Source organism: Lissotriton vulgaris, chromosome 4_1, assembly GCF_964263255.1.
Source record: "Lissotriton vulgaris chromosome 4_1, aLisVul1.2, whole genome shotgun sequence".
Classification (NCBI taxonomy): Eukaryota; Metazoa; Chordata; class Amphibia; order Caudata; family Salamandridae; genus Lissotriton; species Lissotriton vulgaris.
In genome coordinates this window covers 239,373,590-239,401,137 of record NC_141691.1, presented here as the reverse complement: position 1 = coordinate 239,401,137, position 27,548 = coordinate 239,373,590, and the positions used below count along the sequence as shown (strand labels likewise).

General features: G+C 43.2%; 1 protein-coding gene across 2 annotated transcripts in view; it reads right to left on the bottom strand.

The window, feature by feature from the left end:
* The window catches only part of RNF128 (ring finger protein 128), a 657,937-nt gene that overhangs the window by 192,403 nt on the left and 437,986 nt on the right, over positions 1–27,548 (bottom strand). The gene's annotated exons all lie outside the window — the stretch shown is intronic.

The window sequence follows — 27,548 nt, the reverse complement described above, 5'->3', positions numbered from 1 at the left end:
TTCCGGTCTCGCATAGAAAGACGGTTGTACAGTCCCTGGTGATCTCCAGGCTTGATTACGTCAACTCTTTCTACCTGGGACTTCCGGCGTGTCTGATCGTCTGTCTTCAAATGACCCAGAACGTGGCGGCCAGAGCCATTTTTCTTGCAGGACCCAGGACTCACACGACCCCTTTGCTGGTTTCCCTCCATTGGTTTCTGGTTCAGAAGTGTATCCATTTAAATCACTGGTGCTGGTCTTTAAGGCCTTCCATAAGATTGGGGCCCCTTACCTCAATGAAAGATTTAAACACTACATTCCCCAACACACTCTGAGGTCATCCGCTCAGCTTCTGACCGCCACACCGAAGGTCAGATTGTCTAGGATCGGGGGCAGATCATTTCAAGGGGCAGCTTATCACTTATGGAATACTCTGCCACTCAGTCTTAGACAAGTGCAAGACCTCCTCACATTTCGGCAGAAATTAAAGACATGGCTTCTTCAAGTCTTCGGTCGACTATTCATGAGTTGGGGGTTCTGGTTAGCGGTTACGTGGTCTTCTTGCTTCTAGAGCCAGGACACTCTTGGGAGTAGCTGCGCGCTTTATAAGTGCCATGTAACATAACATAACATTGTTGGCATCTGCACTAGACCCATTGTTATCATCAGTGCTATCCTCATTGTTGTCAGGAGCACTAGTCCCATTGGTATCATCAGCGCTATTCTCATTGGCACTAGTCCCATGGTTATCAATGCTATTGTCATGGGCACTAGTCCCATTGTTATCAGAGCTATTTTCATTGTTGGCATTGGCACCAGTCCCATTGTTATCATCAGTAATATTCTCATTGTTGGCATCGGCACTAGTTCCATTGGTTTTATCAGCGTTATTCTCATTGTTGTCAAGGGCACTAGTCCCATTGGTATCATAAGTGCTATTCTCATTGTTGTCAGGAGCACTAGTCCCATTGGTATCATCAGCGCTATTCTCATTGTTGTTGTGGGCATTAATCACATGGTTATCTGTGCTATTCTGATTGTTGGCATCAGCACTAGTCCCATTGTGATCATCATTGCTATTCTCATTGTTGCACCGGCACGAGTTCCATTGTTATCAGTGCTATTCTCATTGTTCGCATCGGAACTAGTCCCATTGTTATCATCACTGCTATTCTCATTGTTATCAGTGCTATCCTCATTGTTGTCAGGATCACTAGTCGCATTGGTATCATTAGCGCTATTCTCATTGTTGTCATGGGCACTAGTCCCATGGTTATCAGCGCTATTCTCATTGTTGACATGGGCACTAGTCCCATGGTTATCAGTGCTATTCTCATTGTGGTCACGGGCACCAGTCCCATTATTGTCATCCGTTCTATTCTCATTGGTGGCATCGGCACTAGTCCCATTGTTATCATCAGTGCTATTTTCATTGTTGGCATCGGCACTAGTCCCATGGTTATCAGTGCTATTCTTATTGTTGGCATGGGCACTTGTCCCATTGGTATAATCAGCGCTATTCTCATTGTTGGCATCGGCACTAGTCCCATTGGTATCAGTGCTATTCTCATTGTTGGCATCATCACTAGTCCCATGGTTATCAATGCTATTCTCATTGTTGGCATCGGCACTAGTCCCATTGGCATAATCAGCGCTATTTTAATTGTCATCAGAACTAGTCCCATTGCGGTCATCATGGTTACTTCCATTCACTTAGAACAGGTCTTGAAAACACTGAAATGTGGTGCCTGTTGTGGTTGCTGTTGTCTTCCTTCAGATTTTGAAAAGCCCTTGCTGTTGTCTTTACTTAAAGAGCAGATCTGCCTTCCGAAGTATCGGACACAGTCTGGGTATCTGCTATAGGCGATTCTGGAAGGAAGACAGGTGCTGACCAAAGCAACCTACATGGGTGACAATGTATATGCTAAGAATGTTGTCTGCTGTGAAGCTTAACGATATCACTGTCTGCCAACCACATAGAAATAGGCAGACCATTTTATAAACATCACTATCCTGGGAGGTGTGAAAGTGGCGCCAAACAAAACACGGCTTCTTTCATTTAGTTGCTTCGCCACTGCGAGCCATGTGGTTTCAATTATCGCGCCCATGTCTGGGCACAATAATTGAAACCACACGACGGCCGGTGCGCGTAATAGACACAAATAGGCCATGGGCGGAGCAATACGCCCGCCTTTAGTCTATTGTGTGCCGTCTTAGTGAAAAACACGCACGCAAAGCCCAATAGCCTGCCACAAAAGGAAAAATCACACGCTTGTGCGTGTGCCATTCCTAGTTCAGCTTCTGAAACCCCATTTTACCTACTAAATGTCTCGCGCTGCACGAAAAATGCTGCGCACTGCAAAGCTAGGCGCGAGACCTAAAAAGTCACAGGTAACAAGTTAGGAAAGGGTGTTGCTTACAAGCTGTGAAATGATGGACCGGCAGTCCCGGGAATACAGGGATTAAGCCCTAGACGCCCAGAATTGCTTGCAAACATAACACTGCCACGCATCATAAATGGGAGGTCTCGTCAAACCCCCAAAAATTATAGGCCAAGTCTGGCACGCAGGTCAGCCCTTAGCCTGCTCAGGGCTTACAAAAAAGAAAAGGCGGAGTTGCACATGCTCACTGGTGCATGTGTGCCTTTCAGTAGGCCTGGCTGCCTGACTCGTCTCAGCAAGGAAGAGATGCAGCCAGACATGGAGACAGCTCATGGCACAGGCTTAAAGCCCTTTTTTAAAACTAAAAAAACATTTATGTGGAAGGCAATTGCTCTTGACAATTACATTCCACATAAATAGGAAATCGATGGGGGTGGTGCCCTGGCGCCCTCTAATGGCAGACGCCGCAACCATTACATTTAGTGAAACTCTCAACATTCCAATGTTGTAATATAGCATTATTGCCCACTGCTGATGGCTGGAACGGGTGTTACATGCCCTGATCATCTAGTGTGCCTGTCACATTATTGCTGCAGTTCAACACATATAGCAGGCTTTTAGATTAACGAGTAAAGTACTCCATATGGAAGGGGTTTATCCTATGAAATAATCACAGTCATAACCCGCTTACTAGATCCTGTGGACTGCCTCCATCGACTCGTCACTAGAAGAAGCAAATGAACACAACTTTACTGATTGATGCCCTTACAAAGGTTTCCCAGAACTGGGTTTGTGATAACATTTTCATTTAACCAGTAACTAATATGGATTGTAGAATAAACCAGTCATCTGCAGGAAAATGGATATGAAATTAACATATGACAGAACATAAGCGTAAGCTTTCGTTTGCTAGGCTGGGTGTCAATCAACCATGCAACTTTGGCGACTTATGTGATTTGGGTAATAGTGTCAGAAGATGTAGCAAAGATTCCCTTCTGACACAGTTACTCAGCAAAGTTCTTGTTCCATGGCCTACCCTCTGTATCACTTTTCTTAAAATAACTTTTGTTACTCCTCACTTTCCTGTTCAACTTTGCATAATTTGTCACTGAAACCATTTACTCCCTTCAAGCCCTACATCTGGTAAAATCAGGTTCATCCTATGCAGGCTGTGAGCTTGGTTCATCGTACATTTCCATTGCTTGTTATGCTTTTAAAAAATATATTTTTATTGGTATTTACATGATGCCATAAATGATTACACAGTGACAACGCGCACATTCTAGTGCAGCTCGGAAGGGTACACATTTCTAGCATGCACACAGCATGTTTAACATAAAAGAAAGAGAACAAAGTTGAATAAAGTAGATTGAGATTTGGATAAGTACTGTGAAGCAAGGTTCTCACATATTGAATTTTTTAGGTGTAATCGAGAAACTACAATAACCATTAACCAGCTAGTAAAACCTAAAATACACATTTACATAAATCCATGAAGAACAATATTGATAATACATAGCAAACACTTTAAGTGCGATGAAATTGTAACTAGGATGGTTGACTGTGGTGCCTAGTACAGTAAGGCAACAGATATGTGCACTAGAAATACCCAAGTCAATAGTGTAGCCAGGTAAATGTGTAACTGGATTCTTTGAATATCAAGGAACCTGGAGTACAAAGCTACAGTTGTTTTTGGCTTTCCATTACCTTTGTCTATAATTATATGCAAACGTTCCCTATTCCAATCATATCTGGACATCTTCAAAGCCCCTTTCTTCTAATCCCAGAAAACATTTTACCACCATCTTACGTATTGGCAGAGGTAAATATGAAACTAGTTCTGAGTCCCACTTGTCCATCACTGAATATACACCTATACTCAGGAACCTGCTATCGATCATATGAAAACACAGATTTCAATTTAACATACAGTAGCTTCAACCATACTTTTATCAGGGACAGACTACACAGTAGCGACTCGCACCATGCTCTTAGATGGAAACTAGGCCAAAGGAAACCCATTTTGTAAGTTCCAGTGCAAACAAATGCAACCAGCACATTTTTAATACAATTTTAGAAGCAGACCATTTAGGCATTGCAACAGTGAACATGTTCGAGCTGAATACCACCAAACATCAAAAATGTGTTTGTTTTAGATTTTTTCCCTTTCTTTTCCTATTAGTTTCATGATCAACTGTCTATCCAAGCAGCAAGTGGACCTGGGTGCTAAGGTTGAGCTTGAATGATTAAAGTCACTTCAAGACTTTGAATAACTGCGGTGCCCAAGTCAATCAACAGGGGAGCTGGTCACAAGAAGGATTTGATGCCAGTTGATTGCATTCATGGACAATAATTACAGTGAAGGCCACTTGAGGAGATTAGAAGCTCTAAGTGGGGGCAGGTTCATTTAACATCTAAGTAGGACTTGAGATCCAGAGAGTGAAGCAGTGGATAACATTGCCTTCCTTTCAAGCCAGGTTATGAAACACAAGTACATACCTGTGACAACATTGATAAGTCAGTATTTTTATCCTCTTTTTTTATATATATACACATGTGATCTGACTTTAGCACTGCCCCTGGTTTATAGAGACTAGTAGCTCCAGGTAGGAAAAGCTTTATGTAAGGACTAAGTAGCACGTGGTATCAGTAGATCGCCTTAGCAACATACCCTGCAGGATTCTCTAGAAGGGTTGAGAGAATATAGGTACATATCTTACAACACGTACAAGTCCGTTTTACTAATTAATTTCCTTTTTTTTTTTTTAAACAAACTACCCTCATTTTAGCACTGACTATGGTTTGACTCGAGTAATTCTGTGCTATCAAGGTGATCTGAGTTACTGTTCACTTATTTACAATAATAAGAGGAGTTGAAATAAGAGCTAAATAGATAATGCCTCCATTGTCAAATCGGAGTACCTCACTTTGGTAAAGACTCACTCTACAAGCTGAAAACAGCAGCACATTAGGGCATGGTGGCTCCCACCAGCTCTGGGGTTAGTGGAGGTGGTGATGCTGGCAACAGTAGCAAACCTTCAAATTCAGCAATAATTCGGCTGTGGTGTTCGTCTATCATGAAAATTATGGTAGTATGATCGCAGTCAGACACAAGAAATTCACAGATAGCAATGCCATAAGATTTTCCAAGGTGCACTAGGCGTAGGAAGCTTCAGATCTTCAAATATCATGTTCCATAGAGGGCGGAGCGATATTATGGCATGCCAGGGTGTAGAAACGATGTTCATTGTACTCAAAGCAGGCTCATAAAACAAAGTAATTAGTAGGCATATCAGCAAGAGACAGCAAAAATGGAATATTGACAACAGATCAAAGACACATCATGGTTGCAAGTTGTGGAGGAAGGTTCCTTTGAGGGAGATTAACTATAGTTTTATACCGAGATGAACATTCTGGAACAGACTACTCAGTAGTTTAATAATTTACAGTGAAACAGGTTTTGAAAAAAAAATGGTTTTGGCCTGTGCCTTTCCAACCACAAGAGTGCCTTCATACTTTTGCCACAAATAGGAGGTAGACCGTCTTAGATACAGCTGTGTGACATTGTTTCGTACAATGGTCTTTCGTTCAACGCTGTTGGTTGGTTCTTGCGTCATTTTTGGCACACAGGTCCTGCCTAGTTACTTGACAACAGCTTTTGTTGTTTATAAAAGCATCAGAGTTGTGTTCTATGAAAAGAAACCAATCACCTGAACAGTGTGAATTCTGGTGAGCTGGTGTGGTTAGAGTAGTACCTGCCCCTAAATGATGTGCATTATAAGTAGAGATGAACGTTTCCCAATCATTGTGTACAATAAAAATGACATCACGTATGATTCGTGATGCTGAGCAAAATGTATACTCCTTGTACCGAAAGGGCTGGAAAATCTTCAAAGAAATCTCCGTAGAAACCGGGGCAGAGCAAAAGCATACCGGAGCCTTATTTTATTGACAGATTTAAACACTGCCATGATATGAATGAACAGAGAATTGAATACCCAATAAAACAACCTACTTAATATCTATAGTTCTCTCTCTCTGTACCTTATAAAAGACAACATTCAAGGTCCTCCACACGATCACCCTCCCATTACCTTTACTGTCTAAATGATCTACTTTTACCAGATTTTGTGGGTAGATTATAATCATCAAGAAAAGGGCATTTTGAGACCAGGTTACTGCTGTTCCGTCTAGTCCTTGCGCATGGGACAGCTCCAATCTTTTACAGTTGTTTTACTCTCTGTGGATGAGGATTAGAAGGCTAACAGACAGCCCAATTCCATTCTCCTTGCTTCCGTTAACGTACTACAAACGCAGGACTTAACTGGTTATTAACAAACCACTTGCCCAACTTTTTAAAATGACGTCTTAGCATTTCAACTCAGATTGCTTATCCACTGTGGGGCACACCTTCCACCAATAACATTCTACAAGGTCTTGTGTGAAGACCCCATCAATATCAGTTGGTGTCTACCTAAAGCCCTACGTTGGTATGCACATGCTTTTGCAGCCAACAGGAAGTCGTGAAAGGGAAAGCCTGGATTCATCAGAAAAAGATCATGCCTGAGAAATACATTTTTCACTTTGTTAAAAATTGATTGGTTAATAAAATAAAATCAGATGACCTACTAGCCTTTCTAAAAGCCCAGAAATATGTCATTGTCTCTCTAGCTCTCTATAGGTCTCTCAACTAGGGGCTTGAGGGCATGTAGAGTGCCACAATGCCTTATGAACTGAGTGAGCTAGAAAATAAAGCTGATGAGTCGTCAACGAGAATTAGACATATGGGTTCTCACCGATTTTGACAAAAAGGTAGTTCTTTGCCGGCCTTCAAAAGCAGTTGTGTGTGGGTGTTTGGTAAGGGGTGGGGGAAGGGGGGGGGGGGGTAAAAGTATGTAACGATACACCATGTGAAAACTAGAATTAACATGCGTTTAAAAAAAATAAACATAAGGAGCAATTAAGCTACATAGTATCATTCAACAAAGCGAAGATCAAACTCCTTAAATAGGCTGGAGGTGGAAAGGGTTCTCCAAAGAGTGGAAGAAAACGTGTGGAGTTGTGATCTGGAGAAAAATGCAATTTAATTCCAGGATTAGAAGCAGATATTTATAGCATATGTAGGTTTTAGGGCAATGGTCTGGATCATGGAGCCGGTCACTGGTCACTACTTTGAAGCTTTGAAGACATATAAAGAAACCTTAAGAGAAGGAACTAGCCCAGTTTGCCATGGTACATGGACTGGGTTGCAAGTCTGTCTCTTGCCACTCGAGGAAGTCACCGTTCGATTTTGAATTTCAAACCGTTTTAATGAATACCACTTAGCATTTCATGTTCCTGCACCTTGGACATTACAAATACTTTTTCTGTTGAAAAGCACGGCGTAAAATATAATTTGTGGGCAGGCTGTGTCTGTAGTTCTTCAAAATAGTGGTTAATCATCGTTTACCGGATGTTACAACCCTGTACATAAAAGATACCCGGAGGCTCATTCTCTGAGGCTTTATGGAATATGTAAAAATATAGCAACCTTATGTACTCTCTTATGTGCCTGTGTGAGTTGGACCCAAACATCTCAAAGGGAAATTAATGAGAATATTCAAATACAGTTGGTACAAAAAAAGCCTGCGCCTGCTTTGCAATTTTAATAATGGGGAGTTTAAAGCTTCGGACCAGACTCCCAAAAGCATTAAAGAGTGCTCCTGTACTAAAAGTCCTGAAGTCGTAGACGCTTTGGACACTCGCACTCTATACTTGACACCAACCATGACTCCGACGCCAGTGCATGGTAGCTTGATACAACCGGGATAGCGCAGGCCAGATTTCACCAGAATCCGAACGTTGTAAATGAATAAGAAAACGTTGTTTTATGTTTTACATATCTGCTGACACTTTAACGCTGAAACCGTGCTGGATTCGATCCATGTTTAGAAGAATTGAAGGACCTGTTTTTTTTCCGTTTCTGGCAGCCATGTCTCCAGCCCGAGGCAGGGGAGGTAGGATTCTCGGGAGCGGATCCGGTCTCACGTCTCTGGTGCCAGTCAGCAGCACAGTTTACCCGGGAGCAGTGACCCAAAACAACCATGGCACCTTTGGTCAGACCAGCCCCCGTATGGTGCATAATGAGTGCAGCCAGCGAGCCAAACCACTACAAGGAAGGCATGGGGAGGCTATCCCCCAACCAAAACAATTAGGGCAAAAATGACGCATTCTACAGCACACATTTCATTACATATCCAATTGTATCAATTATTCTCTCACTATCACCTTCAAACAGTACCCTATATCTATCTATAGCCATTTTCTCACGTACTTCATTTGTTTGTTTTATAGTGCCTCTTGTACCAGTGTAGGGGGTTGAAGCACTTTACAATACACACAAATTCAGAGCCAATGAATCAGCGTGTGTAAATAAATGTATAGAAAATGTTACATAAGACAAAGGGGACAACAAGGTGTAGGATTCAGGTCATCCATACTGGTAGGCAGGTTTTTTTTAAGTGCTTGGTAAGGGGAACCACAAAATCAGGATTCAGATGTAACAGTGGTTATGGTTGGCTTTACTAATAAGAATATATTTCTACATAAACAAACCAGTTTTAGAAACATTCGGATAACCATCACTCCTGGAAAAAACACATAACTATCTAATCTGTACCCTGAAGTTTGCTTGCAGTTCTTTGCTGACAGTTCATAGCGCTCTGTGATAGATTTGGACGGTAAATTATGAACTAGACAGTAAATCTGTGACAAAACCAATAACCTACTGAGCTACTCACACGAACAGTGACACAGCGGGGTGTTGAACCCCGGGCGGCACAAGTTTTGGGGGCGGCACCCACTCCCTCCCCAACCGTTACCTGTGGCCGTCGCGGTGCGGCAAGAATTGCCAGCACCTCTCCCCCCCACTCGTACATACAGCCACCACAGGCGGCAAATGCAGGGGGCGCCACAACCGGCCTAAGGCCTAGCTATGTCACCACACAAAATACTGTTCTGTGATCTGCATGGTACACGTCCTTTGCAGCAGGAATATTAAGCTTCTGCACTGCCTTAGATGAGTCAAAACTGACAATACTCAAAACTATGATCTCTCCAGCAGATTCATTAATCAGCAGAGTTATCTTGACCCATTTTATTGCCTGAAAACTATTGGATATACAAGGAACTCTACAGAAAATGTTTTCAAAACTGCTGCACTACTTTAAAAACTCCCCCAGTACCAAAACGTCCCGCCCCCCTAACAGCCTCCTGGGGAAATGCCCCATGCCCGGTATGGCCAGAGAGGTGGTTGCGTACGTAACTTCAATGTGCAAAGCTCTTTGCCAGGTAAGTGGGGCTCACTTCAATTTGTAACATGTCAGGAGCAACTACTATAGAAGCAGGACTGAAACAAGATGCAGAGTTTTTAAATTGGGAATAGAAGAATTCTGAATAATACTGTATGCGACATGTCCCATATAACGCACTCCCTGGTAATGGTAACTGAGCTGCAATACAGGAAACATAGCTATTACCTTACGATTATCCATAATAATGGCAAATCAATCTATTGCACGGCTTCTAAGCTTTTGGCTAATACAATATTTAGAAGCACAAATTGCAAACTGATAAAATAAAAACCCCATTACGGTCAAAAATCTGAAGCAATGTGTGAGCGTATATATCACACAGTTTTCATTTCATTTTCTAGCACAGGAGGAAAATAAATGTCCTGGTAAGCATAAAGGGTTAATCATTTTTTAACCTACACTTCTATGCACTTTTAGTTCCTTGAAGTATTTGCAGATATAAAAACATGCTAATTTGTTTTCTGCATGAATCATTACGATTCTTTGCGCAACCTGTACTTAACATAGCGAGAACCCTCGTTAAACAAGCATTTGCAATGCAATAGGTCTCGCATTAGGAAAGTTTGAGCTATTGGTATTGTAAATGACAAATATTTTATTTATGTGTTGCTTTTAAAACTAGCGAAATTAATAGCTTTGGCATTTACAATGCCAATATTTTTAACTTTCGCAAATGTGACACCTATAGCATTTGTAATGCAATATGTGTTGTATTAGGGCAGGCAGAGCGAACATCAAGTGATGTAAGATTATTGTACTAGGGCTAGAGGTGAGTAAGTGGATTGCCAAACCATATCACTAACTATACACAGTAAGCTCATAACACATTTTACTTGTATAAAAGTGATTTTAATACAGAAAGCATAATTCTTTAATTCCTTTAAAAATAGAGGAAACTGACTTCACACTGCTTGCTGCTTACGAACTAAATATGGAACAAACTTGGCAGTCCTTCAAATTGAGAATCATCTTTCATATTTGAAAAAATTACAACATGTATTATCTGTCTTTCCAAACATGTACATACACAAAAGGGAAATATTATTTTGGTCTAGGTTTGCCCTAGTTCAACTCTCCACCTTACATTTGCCGAAGAAAAGGTTAAAATGAATTTGCCTTTTTGCTGCAGCAGTGCATTTTCTTTTCTAATGTGGATGTAAGAGCACTTCCGGGTACCCAACTCCACGAAGAGCTTAAGTGCCGCATCATCAAGGATAGTACATGTTTGCAGTAAAATAACCCTGCTAGACGAACAATTATTTTCTTTTCAGTAACGTGATAAGGTTGTTGCTTTGCTGAACTCTGGGTTTACCAAAGAGGCGAGCCGAGCCGGCTCTGATTAGGAGGCCTCATTGACTTTGAGCCCCCCTGTCCCTGGCCCACACACTGCCGAGTGTTGGAGCATCGCAGGTGGCTGACCCTGGAGACTGACGCTGAAAGGCTGGCAGCTGAACGCAGCCCAGGCGCAGCTGGAGCAGGGCGACACATCCGCAAGTAGCTGGGATTAAATGGGGTATGAATTCTGGGCACGGAGGTCCTGCCTGTGGCATGCCGAACAGGTCACCCTGAGTAGAACAAGTCCGATCAATAGGACATCCTTTAGATGTAGCATTACAACCTTTCTTAAAACATTTACAATTCTATTATATGCTTGAATCACAGTTATCAAACAAAACGGTTAGTTTAAAAAAATCTGACAATTATATGCGATAATCAAATATAAGAAAAAAACGAATGTAAAGCTAATTAAACTGCATACTAATTCTATAGAAAATAATTTGGATAGTTTGCGTTAGTGCTTAAATCCGGACTTTGAAACTAAACCAGCTGAGAGGAGAGGCGGCCCGCTGTGACCGCGGCGGCTGGGACAGTGCACGCACAGCTAGTAGCCAGAAGGAGGCGTGCTCGAGACAGGCTAGGGAGCGCGCGCGCACACGTTCCAGGCAGCCACAGAGGCCTGGCGCGCACCGCCTCCCTGTGAAGTGTTGCGCGTCGTGGGTCTCGTCCCCTTTTCCTCTTCTGTTTCGAAGACTCCGCTCCTGGTAGTGCCCCCCGCCCAGTGTGTGCACCGCTGGGCCGGTTTCCTACGCTGAGGGCCTGCAACCGCCGCTCCCTGCGATGTTAGACGGCCGGAGTACGAGGAGGAAGATGCAGAGTTTTCGCTGACCGCTCCGGCGCCTAACCAGTAAGTACCGATTCGGGGGTATGGCAGATCTCCCAGTGCATGGGGCGGGGTGTGTGTGTGTGTGTGTGGGTGGGTGTAGGGGTGGTAGGGGGCGGCGGCGTGTGTATGCGTGAATGTCTGTGTGTGCGTGCATGTCTGTATGTGTGTGTGTGTGCAGGGGGGGCGGCAGCGTGTGTATGTGTGCGCGCGCCTGTGTGTGTGTGCAGGGGAGGTGGGGGCTGGCTGTGTGTGTGTGTGTGCGCGGGCCGTTAGTGCATGCGAGCCAAGCGAAAGCAGGGGCTGTGTGTGCGTTTGCGTCTCAGAAGCGCGCTCCCGCGGTGAAATCTGAGAATGGAAAAGCGCGCGTCTGACTCGTGTCTTCATTCCCAGATATGGGTAACATTAGTTGTCGAGCAGACAGCAATCAATGCTTCGCATTGAATGCAGGTCGAGCTCGACCTAAAAAGGGGACTCAAGTGCACATCAAAGATAATTTATGTGCAATCTCGGGAGTTCATACTTAATTTCCATTGACCACTTTATTGGTAAGTTATTTTTCAAGATGGCCAATTCTTCTAGAGTCAGCTGTCAAATCATTGCATTAAAAAGCCAGCAGGTCTCGCCTTTCGACGCTGCCAATGCAGAAAGACCTATTACATTTACCAATGCTTTTTTTCGATGTTCAGCATCAGCAAAAAGAAATGCTTATTGCAAACACTGAAGAGTACTAATGACAACAATGACAGTGCGAGGATTCATACACACAGGTGTCACAATTGTACTGTGACCCACCAGCATAATGATATATACATGTGAATCAACTCTGACACGTTGCCCATGTCCATGTGTGATGTGCCATACCGATCCAGATTTTTTCTTTGAATTCCGGGACTTGTAGTCTTGTTTATTACATTATAAAACAGGATTACAAGTCCGAGAATTCAAAGAAAAAATAACATGGACTGTAGCAACATTTCAAACGTAGACCTAGGAAACCAGGCAGCTATAGCGAATGTGTCACCATGGGTGCCTCATCATACAGCAAATTGTGGCTACAGCTTTGTTTTGCTTATATTAAGCGTCAAGGATTGTGGATCCCACCTTGGAGCACTAAAAAAAATATATCAGTATAATGAAGCCAGAAATAAGTTTGGTAGCAAATCGCAGCAGTCAGGCTTTTCTAGAATGTATAAGGCAGTGGAACGAATGGACAAGTTGGTGGGCTGGTAAACAACAGTAAAGTGCTAGGGGGCAGAAGAAGGACAAGCGCACGTGGAAGAGTAGGGAGTGAGCAAGAAAACGTATTCCCATGGAGTAGTAAAATCAAAAGGGTGTCAAATAAGTAATGCTTCAGCTGAGGGACAAACAGAAGAAGAGAGTGAAAGTCACTGAATAAGAAGCAAGCAAAAGAGTTATAAGAAAGAGAACCAATGATAAGCAGAGGAGTGACTCAAAACCACAGTATTAGTATTGTACACAGCAGGTTTTTTGGACCTCTACCAGTAGGCAAGACCTAATGGGAAAGGTTGGCTTGGTCATAACGCACGATAAAAGCAGCACATCTATTGGCTTCCACAATTATAGTAATATTCTATGGGCATCCTTGTTCCCTTTCTTTTATCAAAATCCTTTATCCTAAAAGGCCTTTCCAAAAATATAAATTTTCACCATTAAATTCAATCTTAAATACTCTCATTAAAACACTTAGCTAAATTCCATTGGTCAGGCCTTGAACACTGTGCACATGATCAGCACAAATAGGTAAATACATTTTGTAGACCTATAATATGGATTTTGTAAGAGCCATAATGAGGGGAGTAAATGGATCATCAATATTAAAGGAGGTGCTGGCTCCTCAAGCTAGAGGACGGTAGTACACATGGGTTCTTCTCTTCCTTGTACTCTATTAAGTTTTTCCCCATCTCTTCTTTAGATCCAGAAGTAGTCCACCCAGACTCCTTGCCCCTTCCTGACAAGTCCCTCGCTCTCTTAGGGGGAACCCATACTTGCTAGGTCCACATATAGGAACCTTCACTTACCTCAGCCCACCTCTAGCTCATAAAGAGTTTATTGGTTGTAGTCATCAGCAGAAAAACAGAAAAGTGGAGCTTCCAGGCATATCAATGCACGAGTATGTGACCGTCATACTCGAGCTCCTGTAACTTGCTTGATCATGTGACAGGCCATGCCCTCTATACTGTGTCATGTGTCTCCTCTTTGAATGGGCCTGTGTTACCAATATGTCTCATTGCCCGGTGCGATAATGGTTGTTAATTACACAACCCTGTAATTAAGGCGCTAGTAGCAGACATTGGTGCATAAGGAGGAAATGGGTAATTTACATACTTTATCAGCACCATGGGTAAAATGGTAATAGGGATATGAATACCTGCGTTGCCCCTATGGAAACAGTCTTGTGCGCTGGTTACAAGACAGCATGCTTAGCCCAAACATCCACCTCCCACCACAACGCACATTTTGAACAACTCGACATGCAGAAGCTTCACCCACAAACAGGAAGGAGGGAGCGCAGAGAAGAGGGAGAAGAAAATAGGTCTCCATGGATAAGCGAAGAAACAAGACAATTAAGAGGGCACGCAGGCATGCACACTGCAAAAAGGCAAGTTAACAAATGCACACCATAGAGATGGCAGTTTCAGAATGCTTCAAGGGCAGGCAGGCGGGAGAAGTTATTGCCCACAAATGAAGCATTCTGAATTACTGCACAGGTCCCAAAAATCCATTGCAAGTGCTAGTCAAAAATCCTACCTACACTTGCGTACAGAAATGAGTTTGACCCTAAACAGTAATAGCCAAAATAAATAAAAAATAGTCGTGTTTCTACAGTTTAAAATCTCAAATAGGATACCGTTGGTATCCATAATTAATAAGCAACACAATTCAGTGACACAGGCTCTTTCAATTGGTCGAATGTTTAGCCTTTTTATTTTGTGGCTGTGTGCTGCTATAAAGCAAGAAAAATATTGACTTGTACCATCTCGTTCAGCAGCATAAAGCGGTCCATCAATAAAAAAAAAGAGCATCATCTAATCCCCAGATAAGTAGGGGTTATTTTTAGAAGTATAAGCAGGCCTACTGACCTCGTGCAATTTATATTTAACATGGTTATATTTATGACCGTGGAAAACGTTTTCAGATTTTGTTTAGCCTGGCACCTAAGACAATTTATTTTGTTGACAATTACCCACAATCAATTTCAAAAGCACTTGGATACAGTCCTGCAAAGTTAAAAAAAAAAATCCTTTTACCCAAAGCCCGATTTCATTTTTTTCAACTAAATATGTTCTGGGCCAATATGTCACAGTGTGGCCTAATTTGCACTTTGTGAATGGACTGCCCTCATTTGTCCTAAAAATGTTTTCGTCGAGTATACAGTCAACACTAAACGAAATGAAGAATGCATGTTAAAACACAGCACATCGATCAAAGGAGAGTTTTCAAAGCCATTTGTTGTTACAAACACCTCAATTACTCACAGAAAACCGGTCTCGCCAAGTCATTCATATGTGCAGTTAAGCTTAGCCCATAGTAGCTCACCGGTTAGGTATGCAATCGACAGACTTGCTGAACAACACATACGCCAGCAATATAAAGAAAAGTTATCAGAGCAAAGATATCTTTAAGTGCTTTCTATTCACATTTGGTCTTAAGTGCCACAAGTGTTGGCAATGCCAAATTGGTCTCACTTACCTTACACAGAAGTGAAACCAATTAGCATTGACAGTGCTGGTTATAGTAGTCTTCAACAACTGACATGACTGAGGTTGTATCTTCTAGATTTCTGTATCATTTCTTCTAGTGACTGCTAGGTGTCAATGAAATGTAGAACATTGGTGTCGTTTAAACGTGGCTCTGTTTTGGTAGATGCAAAGCTGCGATGGGGCAGTCTGAATGACTAATCTGCTGACGTCAACCCCAAAACACTTTGTATGCGTGGCCAAGGCCAGCTTTAGGGCGGTGTCATTGGTGCGGCCGCACTGGGCGCTGACCTGGAGGTGGGGTTGAGGCCTCAGGTGGGGGCGCGGTGTTTAGCAATAGCTCGCGATTTAAAAACACCCATTGCAGAGTTCCTTGTGCGTCCTGCGTTTAGGCAGCAATAAAAATGTCAAGATAACTCGTGATTGATGCTCCTGCTAGAGAGATTGGACTTTGGTCTAGTGGCCGTTTTGACCCCACAATAAAGTAGCACAGAGTGCTGCTATGCCTGCTGCATGAACACATCTGCATTTTATGTGGAGGAGTAAAGCCAGTCATTGCCAGCACTTTAAAACAAATGAAATGTATGCGAGATTAGGGGCTATGGAGAGATATGGGGCACTTTTGCAGGGTGGTAGCGAGGTAATCAGAGGAGGAGGTCATGTGGGCGGGACTTTGGCACCAACAAACAAAAAATTGTTGTACTAGGTGCCACCAGTGCTAAAGCCGTCCCCAAGTGTGGCAAGCACACAAAGGGAGGAAAGCAACTAATAAGAACACGAGCAAAGGAGTTGGACAAGAAAACCATTCAATCTGGAGCAAGGATTGGCTCTGTAGAGCACCATTTACAAAGTTGTCATTGATAGACCGCTGCAGCCATCTGTAGTAAGACCACAATAAAAAGGCTGGTTCCTTAGAAGGCCAACTAGGGCTCCTCCAGTCATACGACACACCTGCATCAGAGCAAGCTTTCAGTAATGAACTTCAAATGAACTGATATTCTGTTTTGTAGTACGCAAGGTGTTCCTTGGTAATCTCACCAAGCAGCTAAGGCATCCCGCTATATAAAGGAGCACATTATGCATGAGGCTCTGAATTTCTGTACAATTCATTTTAATTAAACTCCAAGAACTCGATAAAATGTGTTACATGAAGAAAGAGTGAGCACAGAATATTGTTCCAAATCTAGACAGTTAGCAGTGGCAGGAGGTCAGTATCAGAGTAGGCTGGCAACATATTCATGAGTTTACAGTATGTCTAATAAGTCTGTATCATGGCCCCAAGAGATCAACCAAAACAATAGTTTATAGATCGTTTGACTTTACATCTTTTTTTGGCACTTATTAGGTAACAGTCCAGTCTTTTCCTTTTAAGTCTAAAATTACAGCATCTTGAGGCAAGTGGAGGTGCATAAAGTTGCTGTTCTTCAAATAGGCAGAGAACATATTTATGAAGGGACAAGTCTGTTTAATAGAGACTCAAGAAAGCAAATAAAGAGGAGTTCCCAGGACATCTTATCACTATTAGTGACCTCCTAGCCATATAGGCTGGGTTGAGGGTGAGAATGCAATAACCTCAGCTCCAAGTTTAGGAGTTTTGATAAAATGGATATTTTGAAAATGCATTTCCTTTAAACATTCGAGTTGCCCTTTTCAGGCTTACCATTTGACAAGCTGTTTCATATGTGTAGCACAACACAAAAAATAAAAAAAGGTCCCATAAAATATTTTTTACATAACTTTCACACACAAAGTTCCATATTTTAAGGCTAACTAGTTCAATCCCACGGACAATACAATGAAAAAGGAGCCCCAGACAAACAGGCAAGAGACAAAATGTGGCTCTTCACTATGAAATATGTTAAATTCTTTAATAAAAAGTACATCTTGGAATCAAAATAACCATCACATTAATAAATAAATTATTTTTTATATGCCAACTGTAGCAAATGTATATCTAGGCAAATTTCAAATTTTCTGCCGCCCCTTCCATTAATAGGATTATTCACATCCAATATCACAATGCAGAATTAGTTATATCACAAAGTTAAGTATACCCACTTGTTGACAGTTTGAAAAAGTGCTTGCTGTACGTTTAGATTGATTGTCATGTTGCAAGTCAATTAACTTAAACATGAATCATAAAGCAGCACACTCTCAATACAGGTTTGAAAAAACCTTGTATTGTGCGATTAGCAACTTTGCTTTAGTAGAGTACCATCCTGACAGTGAGTGAATAATCGGTAACAAAACATTCAAAATCTGAAAACCATCCAAACCATAATGCTTATACATATGTTCATATGTGTTGGACCCGGCCTCATGGCGTGGTCCTGCTCCTCCCACATGGCAAGCCCTGGACGACATCAACCCCTGTCCTCCGGCCTGAAGCTACCCCCTCCAACCTTCACGAGAGCCGCCGCTCCTGGCGACCCCCGGCTCTCCCCCTCCGGAACACGACAACCCCTACTCGCCCCTCTCTGCTGGTCTGCCCCTATCCCGGGCCACCAGCTCAGGCCCAGACTCCATCTTGGACCCTCCCCGTCCGGCCCAGTGGCCTCGGCCCGGCCACGGCTCCAGCGAAGCCCCGACATCGAGGCACCAAGATCCGACCAGGTGGTAAAACGGCCACTTGACAGATCAAGGAGGAGAAGAGTTTCGATGGCCCTCCAGCCGTCCTCGGACGCCTTGGGTTTCGATCGCCCTCCGGCCTCCCTGGGCGCTGGCTCCACCCCGGTGCGGGGTGTCTGGACACTCATCCCGGCCCCTCTGACCCCCAGGCACGAGGGTCCGGACATCAAAGGACTCCAGACGTATATCTGGGGCAGCTCTGGACTGGGTCAGCAGTTGTATCCTGGAGTCGAGAGCCCTGCAGGTGGAATCGCAGCCGACCCTGAGAAGAACTCGCTACTTTGAACCCTGAAACCTCGGAGCCCTGCTGGCGCTGCCGCGGCCCGACCTCACTGAAACCATCTTCGGAGCCCTGATGGCGCTGCCGCGGCCCGACCTCGCTAAACCATCTTCGGAGCCCTGCTGGCGCTGCCGCGGCCCGACCCCGCTGAACCATCTTTGGAGCCTGCTGGCGCTGCCGCAGCCCGACCTCGCTAACCCATCTTCGGAGCCCTGCTGCCGCGGCCCAACCCCGCTGAACCATCTCGGAGCCCTGCTGACGACGTCGCGGCTCGACCTTGCGTAACCCCCCAGCTCGAGGACGGAGAGCTGAGTGTAGGGTACCCCTGTGCCAGGCTGGTACTAAGACTGTCCCGCTACCCTATTCCCACAGTTAACGAGACATTAAGGATCTCTCGATCCGTTTGTATATATTGCTGAAAGAACCTGCCTTGATTGCTGATAAAAACTCTAAGAATCTATCCTTGTGTGGTGTGCATTTGTAGTGGTGTGATTTCTCGGCTGTACGATTCTAGGAGAGGAACCTCGCCAGGAGGCCTCTCGGCCAACTCCAGAAAGAGAGGTGGGTCTCGGGGTGGTGGGCCAGACAACTTCTGCCTCCCCCTAGGATCGCCTTTCTAACACTATGTATGCAGCTATTTAATGAAAAAAGTTCTTTTTTATTCTTTAATCTGTGTATTAGGTTTTCATGGTATATATGTTTACAGTTTAATTGCAGGTACAATAAAAATACAAGGGCATTATTAACTGACTGAGTGAGACAAGAGACACGTGGGAGAGCACATTACAGCTGGTCTGGTACATACATGGCTATCGATCCAGAAAATACTGGCATATACGGCGCAACACAGGCACGAGAGTTGTATTCAGTACGTATTCATATTGTCTGCGACACTCCATGGCCATGACATCAAATATATTTAAACAATTTAACTGTGAGCAACCAATAAGCTGAAAAAGATCAGAAATAAACATCGTATAGAGGGGTGAGGTAAGGGGGTTAGGGACAAAGGGAAAACGGGGAAGGTTCGCCGTCACTCAAAGCACTTCCAATTTGCCTCGATTAAGTTACTATCCTCTCAGTAATAGCCAGGCATCACTTAGTAATCAAAAATGGTTTCTTAATATTATTATCTCCTCCTAACCTAAAAAAAAAAAAAAAAAAAGTTCAATTGATTGCTTTTTGTCAATTTAAATATGCTCATCTTGAAAAATTATTAGTATGCATCTCCAAAGAGCCACATTTTACCTTTTTCTAGCACTGTTTTTTCAGGCAGGGTCCAGTAAGCAATTTGCTTTAATTCCTAATACTTTCTTGGTGGAACAGTGCTACAAGACTAGGATTGGATGCTCTCTACATTTCACACAATCCACTGAGATGACTGCTCTTAGAACAGGAGCTGAGTTTTATAGGCCACAACAGGCCTCGAGAAATCTACTCCTCCACTCACTATGGAGTCAGATTTCATCAGGGTAAGATATTTTTAGGGTCTACTTGCCTGTTCTGGGAAGCTGACAAATAACAGCAGTTACCCTCACTTACAAAGTGAATGAACAATAAAAATGCCTTTAAATCTTCTTGTGATCTTTTCACATTGGCTCTGCATTCAGACACAGAGGTCAAAAGCCCATTTGTCTTCTTACATTTACTTTTCTTTCTCAGACTGTGAAGTAAGAGGAATTTGTAAAGAGAACTGTGTGAGAATGGTGCTGTGCAAAGCATGTGAAATTAAAGGTAAGATGTTTTTTTTTCTGACACAACATTGAACTGGCTAAGTGAACTCTACAAACATATCAAAATATATTGCAGCAATTATGATGGCACATTTTTGTGTTTGTATGGTGAAAAAAATATTTTTTATAAGATGAAAACAATTCAGAACACTTTACCTGGTGATGTGGAAATGATAAATATGTTTGCTGAAACCCAATTTCCAAACAGAGTTTATACGCTATGGGAGTGATTAAGCTGTCGGGTGGCCGAGGCAGAAACGGGACGACTGACTTCGGGTCTGCAGTCTCAACCGCCTAATCACGATGCAACCGAACACCGTTGGTTCACATACTCCAATTCCCCTATGGGAGTTCGTGCTAAGGCCGTAAACCAGCAGTAACCCAAGTTCCCATAGAGGAATGGGAGTCTGTGTTCATCCCTGAACCGTGTGGCAGGCACCTCAGGGTGCCTGGCAAACTGTGCAGGAATTAACAACATCGCCCCCCAACCGGAGGCCACCAATGCAAGGGGACCCAGCTAGGCGCCCCACATACTCTCTCTCCAACCGGCTTTCCATGTCGGAAAGCCCAACATGGAAAGCTTGCCAGAGACAGAGTATTGTAATCCAAATGGCAGAAAGGATGCCCTTTGGGATTACGGGCTGGCCTCTGAGAAATATTCCTGCCCCAAGGACAATGTTAATAGGGAACGAAAAGGCAAAATCAGGGGTCAAAATGTACCCTATATTTGGGTTCGATTCTTATTATACATAGAGGAAAACGTTTAGTTTATTAAATTAAAGGGTTTCTGTACAGTAGACATTATGAAGTCTCATATTTGAAGGTGTACTTATATGTGGAAATGCAGAAAAAGGCAGCTCCATAAAATTAAATATTTGCCTCGCATTACATAATGAGACCAGTTTACTGGTCAAGTACATTACAGTTGAGTAAATTATTTGAGTTACTAGACCTGCAGATCTAGTTACATAATAATGATTTTAAAGGCCTGCAAGAGAATGACCCATTTGGGTAGAAAAGCCTTGACACAGCATCCCACTTCCCAAGCCATTAGTCCAGGTAAAAAACAGGGAGTCTTATCTACCACTATAAATGCCCTAAAGGTTATGTATTCTTTACATTATAAGCACATATAGAAAATGAGACCCAGAAACAAATACTGTCATTTTGATTTAAAATGTTTAAGTTAGTAAAACATAGTAATATTTTGGAAGGTAAGCACCACAGTCTATGAGACCACAGAGATTAAAAAAAAAATTGACAACATCAGGAGCCTTTTATCTCTGGCTATTCGGTTTTGAATCACATCTTAGTAATTAACTGATGTTGAGTCTACCAAGTGGAATGAGTTTGGGGCTGAGGAACAGATTCTAGTAAGTATATGACCACGCCCCCACCAACAAATCATAGTGCGATACCATGAATTCACAATAGTAGGGAAAGTCAGCAGCTCATAACAGTGTAGGGACTAGGAAATAGGGAGCTATTTAATGAGCCCTGTGTCACTTATAAGAAAGCCCTGCAACTCTAAGTTCTCTGAAGCAGAGAAGACAGAATACAAAGTAGTAGAGCAACACATGAAAGAATCTAGCCAATACCCAGGGGTGTGGAATTTATTAAAATATCTACTTGTCCATGGGGCAGGTTGCTTCATAAATCTACTTGTCTTGTAACAAAATCCACTTGTCCCATTGGTGCCATGTAGAGCTGCCACAAATTCTGCTAAACTCCAGAAGAGACTTCAGCGGATCCAGAACGCCTCAGCAAGACTCATCCTGGACATCCCCCGACACAGCCACATCTCCGGACACCTGAGAGACCTGCACCGACTCCTCACCCATGCACACAAAGCCCTACACAACCAAGGCCCAAGATACCTCAACAACCGCCTCAACTTCTACACTCCCACCCGCCAGCTTCGATCGACCAACCACGCCCTCGCCGCCGTCCCCCGCATCCGAAGAGCCACCACAGGAGGAAGGTCCTTCTCCTACCTGGCCGCCAAGACGTGGAACTCCCTCCCCACCCACCTCAGCCTGACCCAAGACCACTTCGCCTTCAGGAAGCAGCCTAAGACCTGGCTGTTCGAGCAGTAGCGGACCCCCCCCCTCAGGCGTCAGCAGAAACGACCAGGTGGGTCGTGTGGAAGTGTTTGACACGAGTTGGCAATGAAATAGCAATGGAGTCTCGGTACAAATGATGCAGATCAGAAGAACACTTTTCCTCAGACCCTCCTTTTGATCACATTGTGTCAACGCAAGGTAGAGACCCACCTGTGGTAACCTTTAGGAAATTAATGTAGGACTCCAAAGGCACCAACCAACATTCGTCATTATATAGGGTACATCGGAAACGTTTACAACTTGCTAAAATTTGTATAAAAGAGACACCAACAGACCTCAGACCCTGTGTCTGTAACTGTTCACCCGGCTTGTTTCTGTGTTGCCAAAAATCTCAAGTCTTCTGCTTTTTCTATTATGGGATTTCAAACACAAGCAACACCTACGCTGATTAAACCCGGTGACACGGGTTATAACAGTAGACAATTATTATTCAAATAATCTCACTGGGACCACCTTTATTTGAACATTGGTTTACCCATAATTGTAACAACAATGTAGACAGTACTTTCTGACTCAATCATTTTTGGACCCCATCAGAAGAGAGGCAAACGCCAAATAAGCATATGTCTGACTGGCTCCCCATTCCCAATTATCAGATGACAAATAAAAGTCAATAAGGGGGATTCTAAAGCTGCGCATCATACCTTGTTTGCTATATGGATGAATTAAAAAATATCAAAGCACATCACATGCATGCTTCAAAGTTTCTTACTTAGTGTATTCATTACAAGCTCCTGTGCTTTCCCAATCACTGTTCAGCGGACACTTATTATTTATAATTACTTATGATACTTTGGATATGTTATACTTATATGAAATTGGGAACAAAAAATACCATGTTAAACAATAAAAAACACTGAAATTCACCAGTTATAGTTAAATGGGCTAACTATAACTTGTACCCTCGCCGTGCACTTCTTATAAACCGGACATTTTTCATCACTCATAACATGTTCAATTACATCACTGATGGCATCATTGAGGACATGATTCAATTAGAAGTGTATAGCCGCTATAAATTTCTGACGCTGAAAGGTATTTAGGGAGTTACAACTAGAGGAAAATATTTGGATCTTCTGTACTGCTAACGAGTGGAAGCTTTTACACAATGCTTGGCTTCCTAGCATGTACAGCAGGTGCAGGTGTGGGCCCTCCATGAAGAGTTGTCCAGAGGACAAAGGCTGTGCCTTGCCTTCTAGAGCATTCACAACCTAAGATGGTTTGAGTGTGTACAGGTCCCTTCTTTGAAAAGATTTGCACTGGGTAAAACCTGTGCATAGTAAGGATAGACGACCTAATGGGGCTTAGTTGTCTAGAGGATGTGAGCTCCTGGTGTAGATCCTTGCACAGGGTGAAGGTTATGCATAGCAGGCTTGGCCACCTAAAGGTAGTTGGGTGCCGAGAGGGGGTAGGCTCAGAACAAACACTGTAGATAGTAGAAGCTTGACCACCAAATAGGGCATGGGTGTCAGGAGGGAGTGGGCTCCACATGAGGTTTGCACAAGCTGAAGGCTGTGTATAGTAGGGGCTTGGGGACCTAATGGGGATTGGGTGTCTGAAGGTAGTGAACTCTTCAATAAACTTTATAAATATTGCAAAGGTGTGCCTAGTAGGGCTTTGGCCACCTAATTGGGCCAGTCTCTCCAGCAGGAATCGACTACAGGCAACTTTTCTTTATATAAATAAGCACATATGTTGATGTAATTCATGTTCTAAATGACTTTGAAATATGTAAATAAGTACTAAATGGCACAATCAGATCTGATTTGTAGAGCAAATTGATCATGAATATGGTGGAAGAGGTCCTCAGTGATATTTGAGAGGTCATTAGTGATGTCAATGAACATGTCCTGGGTGATGTAATATGTGAGGTCATAAGCAGTATATGGGGGAGTGCAATTCATAGTTAGCTAAGTTAACGAACTGGTAAATTTCATTGTTTTCACTTAGTTTAAAATGGTATTTATCACTGATATTACCACATAACTATAACCTTACTTTACCCTTTGTTTTCTCCAGTGAATGTCTAAAGTTTTTTTTAAATGTAAAGTAAGATATTACCAGATTTAACTATGTCACTTTAACCTTTGTTATTTTTTCAGCGAACTTGTGTTTTTTTTTAACATAAAGATATCATTACCAGACCTAACTATGTCACTTTAACCTTTGTTTTTTCTCTGAATTTCTATTGTTTTTAATGTAAAGTTAGATCTTAGAGGTTATTACTCCCCTCCTGAAGTAAGTGATTGATAGCTGTGCTGCAAAGTGTCCCTGGACTTTTTCAAATGTTGGCAACTATGTGGTTCACAAACATCACCAAATGACGTTTCTAAAAGAAAGCGGCTGCTCTCTTCTTGACCGAGCACCTTAGATATGCGTTTTTTACGATTGTAATGTGACTCGGAGGATAAGTACTAGAACAGAGGCAGAATAATTTGCAATTTACTTTAGGACGTCCATTGTTTTGATACAGGTCATAATGTTAAGCCCTTCTTGGTGTCCAAAATCAAATAAATAAATTATACTGGTTTTTCTCGTCCAGTTTTTCCTAAACCGAGCCTCAGATTAATGCTTCTGCTTGCTAGCCTGTGAACTTTGCCCCATTAGCGGAGGTCAGAAAGTGGGTGAGTTCTTTTGTACAGAGCACACTTTATATTCAAACGAAAAACCTGCATTCATTCCAGTGTGTCCTCAAGGCATTTGCAGAATTTACCGCGCACCTGAAACGCGTTTTCAAAACAGGTTTTACAGTTCGGCGCTTTTTTTTTTAAATATATCCACGTGGCAACAATTAACCACATTTCATCGCGAGAAAGCACTACTTTGAGCTTTATAACAAATGTCGAGAAATGAAAATGTTCTTAAATTAGATTTTTATGTTGAGCTCAACATGCATAGATAAATCAGCTGCTGAATTGTGGTTTATTTCATTCGCGTACATTTCTTCGCGTACATTTCCACTGCAAAGGATGGGATTTTGAGCAACAGAAGAAAATACATATTTTCGTATTCTCCTTCCCCTCAAAAATAACTCCAAGTATAAGCAATTTCTGTCTTTAACTCTTGAATTTAAATCACGTTAAAACAAACAGAAATCTAAAATAAAACACAACAAAAAAGATGGATGTTAAAAAAAGAATTACCGCCATTTAACAATACATCTGCAAATGCAAATTTAAGAACCAACTGATCGAGGTAAAAGTACTTCCGGGTTATAGTGGGTGTAGGAAACACACGAGCCCAGCCCCAGGTAAATAAAACGCATGCAAGCAACCAACCATAAAATAAAAGGAAGCAGCACTGTAGTTTCTCAATGCTTTCACAATAAAAGCGAGCACTGAAGCAACGCTGCCTAATGAATCCACTGATCCCATGGGGGACACTAATTGCCACACAGTGAGCCTTGTTGGGCCAGTCATGCTCTTGAACCCGCCTCGCCTACTAGGCACACTTCCTCATTTGATTATTGCCATGGCATCAAGCAGCTCCAAAGAACAACTGGAAGCCGTCCAACTATACCAGAAGCGAGTCTTCGCATAAGTCTCTGCTGCCTGTAAAAACTTTCGCCCCTACTTTACTGACCCCCAGAAAACACTTCAATGGGGCGTTTTAGGACAGGTGCTTAAAGCAGAAAACAAAGTCCGCAGGCACCAGAAGAAAGGGGCACACACATCAGTGGATCTCCACTTCACTATTATTTTATTTAAATGTTGTAATATGCAGCGCACAATCCACCCAGCCAGGTTTCAGAGCGCTGTATTGCCTGAAGTTTAAAACAGGGCAGAAGAATACAGCGGCTGGCAGCATATGGGCCACTATAGTTCAACAAAGTATGGATAGGGTGACCAACCTGCATGGGTGCAAATTCAAGATGGTAAGTGCAAAAATTCAGGACACAGGGTCAAAATTCAGGCCAAAACTTTGGGATAAAAGGTACATTTTACAGACACATCAGAGGAAGTTGTGCGATAGTATAACAGTAAGTAAAAAGACACCCACTTCAGTACAGGTCAAAATAAGTATCTTAGCATGCTCGCCAAGTAGCACGTATCAAGTGTGACGCTCACGCATTTCAGTGTGGTGTTCCACATCACTACACTGAAATGCATTGTCACACATTTAACACCACTCGCCAGCGCGCGCCACCGGCAGCGTCTGTGCAACTGTGCGCCGGCTCTGCTGCTCCGAGACGTGCTGCCAGCAGCTGCTTGCTGGGCTCAGTAAATTCATAAATAGTTGAAGATCCATTTGCTCTCAGCTCTGGAGTGGCTGAGAGTGCTACAATGTAACAATCTGCCCGCCCTGTCGCGCCTGGCTCCAGGCTGAGTGATTAATTGCTGTGGCGCCGTGCTGCTCTGCTGTAAATTACAGACAGGGGGGAAGGGCCTGCCCTCAGTGTGTTTGCTAGTGGCTGTGGCTCACCGTAGGGGCCAGGTTTTTAATCTGGATTTGACTGTAACAGAGCCATCACATCCGGAGGAAGAGAAGTGAGGCAGAAGTGGCGGGGAACTCAATCCGAGTCGACGAGTGGAGTCCTCGGCCGGGTACACTGGACTACAGTCTGCCGTGCTGCAGCACCGCAATATTAAAACTCCCGGCGTGCCGCGTTGACGTTGCCAGACTAGCGAGGAGCCAGCCCGAGACCCAGAGTGAATATTTGTCACTCACCAGACATTGACTCTCACTGACTCATGGCCGCCCGCCGCGCCAGAGGCATTGGTGATCGCGGGTGCAAAGTACTAGTGCGGCCGGGCGGGGACGAGTCAGTGAGTCAGGAGGAGGCAGTGTCTGGGAGAAGACTCACTGCTGCAGAGTGCACTAATGCAGTGTACTGCTGTAGCTGTGCGGCCGCAGGTCCCTGCTGTGCGGCTCAGGTTGCGGCCGCCGGAAGGTCAGGGAGCAGGAAGAGACAGCAGACTGCACTCCTCGTCTAGTTCAAGTAAGCCTGAGTCAGTGTTACTTAAGTTACTGCCTCCAACAGGCAACACGCTGCACGCCAGGCAGAGCTAAGACTGACTTTGCACCTTAACTGTCTGGCATGACTGTACAGTATGAGGTCATCGAATTAGGGGACACGTTATATTCACCCAATGTGAGTCGATTAATAGTGTTTATATAATCTTCCCGATGCAGTGTTCTTATTACGACTTGCTCCAACACATTTAAATTGGCAGATTGCATCACCACAA